Consider the following 6868-nt stretch of genomic DNA (forward strand, 5'->3'; position numbering starts at 1 on the left):
TAAAACACTTGATTTAAGTGCTATAAGTCCTAAGGATTGCATCTAAGGGTGGTAGGACATTGTAATTGAGTTTAGGGTTCAAGGGTAAACTCCTTTGGAGTTTACGGTTTTGTGACCAACTCTTATTGAGTTTACAGTCGTAAACCCATGAGTTTACGGCTGTAAACTCATGGTACTTGACCATTTTGTGTTTTGAAGCCATTAAGATCATAAGAAGCATTCCTACTTCATGTTTAAGCCTTAGGAAGAGATTAGGGCACCATTTCACTCCTTTAGGGAGTTTATGGTCCTTGGACCACTTCTCCTTGGGTTTACGGCCGTAAACCCAAATGGTTTATGGTCTTTTGATGTTTTCAAGTACTAAGCACATCAAGGAAGGGGTCTAGGCTAGTTTCCAAGGCTTGATAAGGGACTAGGGCCACTTTGGCCCCTTTGTTAGGGTTTACAGTCCAAGAACATCTTGGACCGTAAACACCTTTGATCTTGATTCTTGGGTGTTTTCTTGATGATTAGAAGTGTAACAAGTCTTATAATACACTAGGGTAAGAGTATTTATTAGGTAGAAGCTTGAAAAGGTGCTAAAAGTCCAAGAACACTAGTGTGTGTTCTTGGTGTTCTTGGTGAAACTTGAAGATCTACACTTTTGGAATGATTTCACGGATGGAATCATGTAAGATCACTAGATTAAGTAAGATATCAACTTTTTAGGGATAGAAACACTTACAAAGTTGAAGATCTTGAAGAAAAGTCGGATGATACTTGAGAGAGAAATGGGTTTTGGATCTTGAAAATGTGAAAAGTGGTAAATAATGACTAAGTGTCATATTTATACCCCCTTTTAGGGTTTACGGCTGTAAACACCTTGTTTAGGCCGTAAACTCCAAACTCTTGGAGTTTTGGAATATTATTGTTGCACAATAAACCCTAGGGCATCCTCTCTCCTGTTATCTCCTGGAGTACTAACTTTAAAACACTCAAACTTTTTCCAAAAAGCTTGAAAGTTAGTAGAAACTGTTCTGACTTCTATTGAATCGAATGGTTGTACAGAATAGAAATTTCGGGTTGTCACATCATCCCCCCGTTAGAAGGAATTTCGTCCCGAAATTAGAGTTTAAGCAAATAAGTAGTTACAAATAACTAAGTAAAAAGACGAGGATATTTCAGTTTCATCTGATCCTCTCGCTCCCAAGTGAATTCAGGTCCTCGCTTTGCGTTCCAGCGAACCTTCCCTATCGGGATATGGCTTTGTTTCGTTTGCTTGACCTCCCGGTCCATGATCTCTACTGGTTCTTCCACGAAGTTGAGGCTCTCGTTGATCTCGATCTCGTCGAGTGGGATTACAAGAGTCTCGTCGGACAGACATTTTTTCAAGTTCGAGTCGTGGAAAGTAGAATGTATGTTACTGAGTTCGCGTGGTAAGTTAAGTTTGTAAGTTACAGGGCCGATTCTTGCGAGAATCTCGAAAGGCCCTATGTACCTTGGATTTAGCTTTCCACGCTTTCCGAAGCGTATCAAGCCCTTCCAGGGTGAGACCTTCAATAGAACACGGTCGCGCCACCTGGAATTCCAACGGTTTCCTTCGCTTATCAGCATAGCTTTTCTGTCGGTCTCTAGAGGCTTTCAATCGTTCACGAATCTGAACGATCTTCTCTGTCGTTTCCCGAATGATCTCCGGACCTGTGAGAGTGCTTTCAGGAACTCGTCCTTTAGCTAACTGGGTATCTCCCACCTCAGCCCAGCACAGAGGGGATCTGCACTTTCGGCCATAGAGGGCTTCGAATGGAGCAGCCTTTATGCTCGTGTGATAACTGTTGTTGTAGGAAAATTCGACAAGGGGTAAATGAGTATCCCATGCCTTCCCAAAGTCGATCACACAGGCTCGTAACATATCTTCCAAGGTTTGGATAGTTCTCTCACTTTGTCCGTCGGTCTGTGGATGGTAGGCTGTACTCATGTCCAGCCTAGTTCCTAGGGAACTTTGTAGCGACTGCCAGAACCTCAAAGTGAATCTACTATCTCTGTCCGAGATAATGGATATGGGAACACCGTGTAGTCGTATAATCTCCCGAATGTAGGTTCTTGTAAGCTTCTCCATCTTGTCCGTTTCTTTGATAGGCAGGAAGTGTGCGGACTTGGTCAATCTGTCGACGATGACCCATATGGTATCAAGTCCACCCGTTGTCTTGGGCAACTTGGTTATGAAGTCCATAGTGATCCGCTCCCACTTCCATTCAGGTACCTCCGGTTGTTGTAGAAGACCGGAGGGTTTCTGGTATTCGACCTTGACCTTGGCGCAAGTAAGGCATTTACTTACGAAGGTAGCAATCTCTGCTTTCATGTTAGGCCACCAGTATAGCTTTTTAAGATCCAGATACATCTTATCTGAACCTGGGTGGACGGAATAACGAGTGTTGTGTGCCTCGGTCATGACCAAGTCTCTGAAGCCACCGTGTTTCGGTGTCCAGATCCGATCCATGAGGTATAAGGCTCCGCCACCCTTGACTTCCAAATTCTTATCCATCCCTCTTAGGGTTTCACTCGCCACATTTTCAGGTTTCAAAGCGTCGAGCTGAACCTCCTTAATTTGCGTGGACAAGTGTGAATGGATAGTCATAGTCAATGATTTGACTCTACGACCAGAGTATTCTTTCCGACTTAGGGCGTCAGCTACGACATTGGCTTTACCCGGATGATAACGAATTTCACATTCGTAATCACTAAGTAGCTCGACCCACCGTCGTTGTCTCATGTTGAGCTCCTTCTGGTCAAATATATGTTGTAAGCTTTTGTGGTCTGTAAAGATAGTACTTTTTGTACCATACAGGTAGTGTCTCCAGATCTTCAGAGCAAACACAACTGCTCCTAGCTCAAGATCGTGGGTGGTGTAGTTGACCTCGTATGTCTTCAGCTGTCTCGAGGCATAGGCGATGACCTTACCTCGTTGCATCAGAACACAGCCGAGCCCTTGATTTGAAGCATCGCAATAGACAACGAAGTCTTCTATCCCTTCGGGGAGGGATAGTATGGGTGCGGTGCACAAGGCTCGCTTGAGCGTTTGGAATGCTCTCTCTTGCTTCTCTTCCCAGTCAAAGGCCACGCCCTTCTGGGTCAGTGTTGTAAGAGGTTTCGCAATTCGGGAGAAGTTCTGAATGAACCTGCGATAGTAGCCAGCGAGACCTAGAAATTGACGAATTTCTGTAGGTGTCTTCAGTGCTGACCAGTTCTCAATGGCCTTGATTTTGGAAGGGTCCACGTGAATTCCCTCTTCACTAACTACGTGGCCCAAGAATTCGACTCTTCGAATCCAAAATTCGCACTTGGAGAACTTCGCATAGAGCTTCTCCGATCGTAATGTTTCTAAGACTTGACGAAGATGTTGACTATGTTCCTCCTTACTGCGAGAGTAGATGAGTATGTCATCGATGAAGACGATGACGAACTGATCCAAGTAAGGACGACACACCCTATTCATTAAATCCATGAATACAGCGGGCGCGTTAGTTAATCCGAATGGCATCACTACGAATTCGTAGTGCCCATAACGAGTTCAAAGAGCTGTCTTGGGAACATCCTCCTCTAACACTCGTAGTTGGTGGTACCTGGATCGTAGATCTATCTTCGAGAAGTAGTTGGCTCCTTGAAGTTGATCAAATAAATCGTCAATGCGGGGTAAGGGATAACGATTCTTAATGGTAAGCTTGTTGAGTTCCCTGTAGTCGATGCACATACGAAACGATCCGTCTTTCTTCTTGACGAACAAGACCGGTGCTCCCCATGGTGAGAAGCTTGGCCTAATGAATCCCTTCTGGAGAAGTTCGTTAAGCTGACTGGAAAGTTCCTGCATCTCCGCTGGTGCCAGACGATATGGAGATTTGGCTAATGGAGTAGCCCCTGGCACTAAGTCGATTCTGAACTCGACTTGGCGTTGGGGTGGTAATCCTGGAAGTTTTTCTGGAAAGATGTCGAGAAAGTCGCGTACTTCTGGGATGTTCTAAATATCTTTCACTTCTTGACTCGTATCGACGATGTGTGCGAGGAATGCATGATATTCCTTTCGCAAGCACTTCTGAGCTTGTATGCACGAAATGATGCGAAGGTTCGTACTAGGTTTGTCGCCGTAGATAACTAGGGTTTCGCTGTTAGGGAGGTTAAGACGAACTGCTTTTTCAAAGCACAAGATGTCGGCGCGATGAAGACTCAACCAATCCATGCCGATAATGACGTCGAAACTTTTAATTGGGACCGGCATGAGGTCTATCTTGAAAGTATGGCCATCTAAAGTTAGAGTACAACCTACGTATGTGCAGTTAGTACTTTCCGTTTTCCCGTTTGCCATTTCTACAGTGAAAGATTTATCTAGTGCACGTGGTTTTTGTTTAAGCAAGTGTGTAAATTTCTAGTTTACGAAACTATTCTCCGCTCCACTGTCGAAAAGTATGCAAGCATATGAGTTATCGAGGAGAAACGTACCAGTAACTATTGTAGGATTAGCTACGGCTTCCTCGCGGCCGATGGCCAGAACTCTTCCTACTCCGCCCGCTATCCCTGCCTTAGGGCAGTTCCTCTTGTAGTGGCCCACTTCGCCACAACCGTAGCAAGCTTGGCCCACACCGGCGTTAGGAACTTGAGCGGTCAGCCTCGCTGGAGTCTTGCAGAAACGGGCAGTATGCCCCCTTCTGTTGCAGTTGGTGCACTGCACTTCCCGACAAGGTCCGTTGTGATGGAAGGTGCATTTGTTGCATTTCGGAAGATTACCGGCATAAGGCTTCGCTGGTAAGGGATTAGCAGAGACAACAGGAGTAACCGTGGCAGCATTGATTGTAACTAGTTGTTGTCTCTTTGAGGATTTTTGCGAAGTCCCGCTTTTCCTCTTGTTCCACCCCTTTTTCTTGTTGTTGTTGTTGTTTCCCTTTTGTTGCTCGGGTGTAGAAATCGTTGGGTTCTGGTAGTTTCCGTGATCTATAAGAGATTGTGCCAGCTCTTTAGGGCTATCAAAAGTAACAGGCCTTGATGCTAACACACTTGACTGGATCTGGGGCGACAGTCCCCAAATATATCTCTCTATTTTCTTGCTCTCTAGAGCAACCATATCAGGGCAAAGAATTGCCAGATCACAGAATCTATTAGTATAGGTTGATATGTCAGAACCAACCATTACAAGACCCCATAGTTCCTGCTCGAGTTTTTGAATTTCCCCTCGTGGACAGTACTCTCTCATCAGCATGGCCTTCAAGTTCTCCCAGCTTATCGAATTTGCCACTATTAGGGCCAGTGCCTTAACGTGGCCATTCCACCAAGTTAAAGCCCTGTCAGAAAAGGTACAAGTAGCAAACTTGACCTTATTGTTCTCTGGACAGGCGCAGATTTCAAAGACTGCTTCTGTCTTTTCGATCCACTGCCTTAAGATCATAACCCCTCCAGTTCCATTGAAATTTCTGGGTTTGGCATTCGTAAAATCCTTGTAGGTGCATTCTCGGGGGTGCCCATGGCTCTCGCCATGGTTAGAAATAGGTGCACCAGTTCCTGATCCACTAGGGACAGGAGTATTGATGTGTGACATGGCAGCCGCTACGGCCGCCGTGACAGCTGCTTGGAACATAGCAGCGTCGAACAGAGGAGGTGGTGGAGGTGGTGGTATCGGTGTTTCGTTATTATTGTTACGCCTCGGATTTCTGCGAGGAGGCATCTTTTAACTGTAAGTTTAGAAAGATGAAGATATTGATAAGAATTTAATAGGAAAGTTGATGAAAATGACTCATGGACTAACTCTTCATAGCCCAACAGCACGATTGAATGTAGATCTAGAACTAACAGATCATAGCATTTGGATAATAATTTCCATGAGATTAGGTACCTGTCAATATTACTGGAATTACAGATGTAACAAGTTCGGGAAAAAATGGCCTAGTAGGAGGCCTTACATCAACCAAGATGGAAAATTTTGACAGGACTACGACCTAATGAAGACCTAACAGGTCTAAGATTTACAAAGATAGGAAATTAGACCAGAGTTTTACATAACTAGGTTATATCCAAAAGAGAAGTCGATGAGATTCTATCGGCGACGAGAACTACTAGAGTGAATTCTTGATTCCGACAGAAGGCGTTCTATGTCCCTCACACGCCTGTCAGATCTGACTTGCTGAGCTCGAAGTTCCCTGACTTCAGCTTGGGTCCCAGCAAGTTCTCTCTACAGAGCTGCATTGTGGACTAGAGTCCTTTCATGAGCAGACTCTAGTTGGCGAATGCGGACTGTGTTAACGCCAGAGTTGGCGTCAATCTCCATGACTCGGTCGATAGCGGCTCGACCCTGTTCGGTGTTCCGGGAAATCCTACGAACCATGATGGGTAGGACCCTGTCAGCTGAACCTCCCTTAGTGAGGTTGTAGAAGCTTCTGTCTCCATTGTAGGGGATGGGTTGACTCTGTTCCTGACTCCATCTATTCAAGTTTGTGGCCCACAGAGGTGTGGGTCCTTGAAATGCTGGACGAGGGTTTGGGTCATGAGCAGCTGGGGGTAGATTGTTGACTTCTGGTTCTGAGTCTGAACTATCAGAAAAGCCTTCAGCTTCGTGATCATCCAAAGGAATTGGGTGATCATTCTCTGGCTCTTCTCCGAGCCATCCAGCATTGCCGTGGTTAGGGTAGTACGGGTCGCCATGGGGATGGAATCCAGCCATGATATCTACGCGAGAAAAGGGATATCAGAAGAAATTAATAGACGTACTAACTAAGATAATTATAAGATGATCTTTATCAGTTACTTCAATACTTGTTTAGTGCATACCAGTTATATGTACTCAGGACAGGATAGACCTTCGAATAAGTGACCCTAACTCTAAGCCCACAACCAAACAAGGAACAAGAAG

This window comes from Lactuca virosa, chromosome 4 (genome assembly GCF_052849685.1).
Source record: "Lactuca virosa cultivar CGN04683 chromosome 4, Lactuca_virosa_CGN04683_v6, whole genome shotgun sequence".
Classification (NCBI taxonomy): Eukaryota; Viridiplantae; Streptophyta; class Magnoliopsida; order Asterales; family Asteraceae; genus Lactuca; species Lactuca virosa.